This window comes from Gekko japonicus, unplaced genomic scaffold (assembly GCF_001447785.1).
Source record: "Gekko japonicus isolate JY-2015 unplaced genomic scaffold, Gekko_japonicus_V1.1 scaffold3373, whole genome shotgun sequence".
NCBI classification, from domain to species: Eukaryota; Metazoa; Chordata; class Lepidosauria; order Squamata; family Gekkonidae; genus Gekko; species Gekko japonicus.
The window spans coordinates 73817-75693 of NW_015175468.1; positions in this window are offsets into that span (position 1 = coordinate 73817).

A 1877-nucleotide genomic window follows, 5' to 3' on the forward strand; every position below is an offset into this window, starting at 1 on the left:
GGCTTCAAAAGGGAATTAGATAAGCATATGGAGCAGAGGTCCATCAGTGGCTATTAGCCACAAGGTATAGATAGGGACTCTGGGGCAAGTGATGCTCTGTCATCTTGGTGCTTGGGGGGGTCAACAGTGGGAGGGCTTCTAATGTCCTGGCCCCACTGGGGGACCTCCTGATGGCACCTGGTATTTGTGGCCACTGTGTGATACAGAGTGTTGGACTGGATGGGCCTTTGGCCTGATCCCACATTGGCATCTCTTATGTTCTTATGTTCTTATAATCTCCCCTCACAACGGAAATGATCAAGTCAATGACCCTGAAACATCATTCCATTCTGGGAACTAAAGAATACAAAACTGTATTTATTTATTTTAATAGCAGGCAGCACAAAAAGAGTGTCTTTGGTATTTGATTTGTGGCAATTGCTTCATACATGATGCTGCTGCCAATATACAACAATGGATACCAAATCAAACAATGAAATACAATTGCGCGCGCACATGTGGAAAGGGAAGTGTTTTAAATCCAGACTCCTCAATCATTTTTCCAAAACAAAAACTGCACTGTTTTAATAAAAATCCCATTCTCGAAACAGGCCTGTGTCACAATTTGTGGCCTTTCAACTTCCTTGTGAATAAAAGCTTGAAGAAAGTGATGCATCTGTGTGCCAAAAAGAATTAGTCAGCATCTCCTCTACACTCACACACACATAATTGTTTAGCAACTGACAACGGTCAACTGAATCTTATTGCTTATTTGGGTTTAGAGTGAGCCAACACTGGAAGTGAGCCAAGTAGAAGAAAAGTGTTGAAGCAAATTCCCGGTAGCAATTTCCTGACAGCACAGATTTTGCTTCCTTCACTACCATGCTCCCCAAGGTGGGTTCCAGATTTTGTGGGGCCCTGGGCAGAGAGTTCTTGGGGGGGGGGGGCTTCCCACCAACTCACTCATGTGTCTCATTTTCTGCCTATGCATCCTTCCTCTGCCCTGGTCACAAGACCTCCCACTGCCAACACTCTCAGTCGTCTGCACTTCCCGCAGCCCTTTCTCTGATGGCACTGGGCAGTGTATGCAGCTGGTTGGCAAACCACTCATAAGTGAGCAGGCAGGGAAATGGCATGTTGGAGGGTCAGCTGCAGTGGAACCTACCAGAAACTGTGGTCCTTGGCAGCTACCCCACCTGAGGGTATGCTGACGCCAGCCCTAGGGCTCCTTTTTCTTTTAAAAACAGGCCCTCTAACTCCCCTCCCGTAGGAATGGGGGAACACTGGAATAAATGGTAATGGAAAGTGTCATCAAGTCGCAGCTGACTTGTGGCAGCCCCACAGGGTTTTCATGGCAAGAGACGAACAGAGACATTCCCTGGCTCTGTGTAGCAACCTAGATTTCCTTGGTGGGCTCCCATCCAAGTACTAACCAAGGCAAACCCAGTTTCAGACCTATAAGGCAGTGGTGATGGCAGTGGAGAAGACTTTCTTCTCTGCCACCATTGTGTCAGCAGAATCTCACCCAGTTCAGTTATTTAAAGTGGCTTGTGACTTAATAACACCTAAGTCCACCTTGCTGTTTGAAGGGTCAAGCTATCAAGATAAATATTATCAAAAATATATTTTTACAAGGGGGGGACCCGCGATACTCGCGGGAGAGGGGGAACTCCACAACTATGAGGAAGAGGAGGAAGCAGCAGGAGGAGGTAAGTTCCCCCCATCCCGCCGGTTCTCCCATCTCCTCCACCCCCGTCCACCCCCTGGCTCGATTACCCCCCTTCCCTGGAGCGTCCCCCCCCTCCAGAGGCCAGGTCTATCCACCCCTTCCCACTATATTGGCAGACCTGGCCTCCGGACTCCGGAGGCCAGGTCTACCCACTTCTTCCCACTACAGT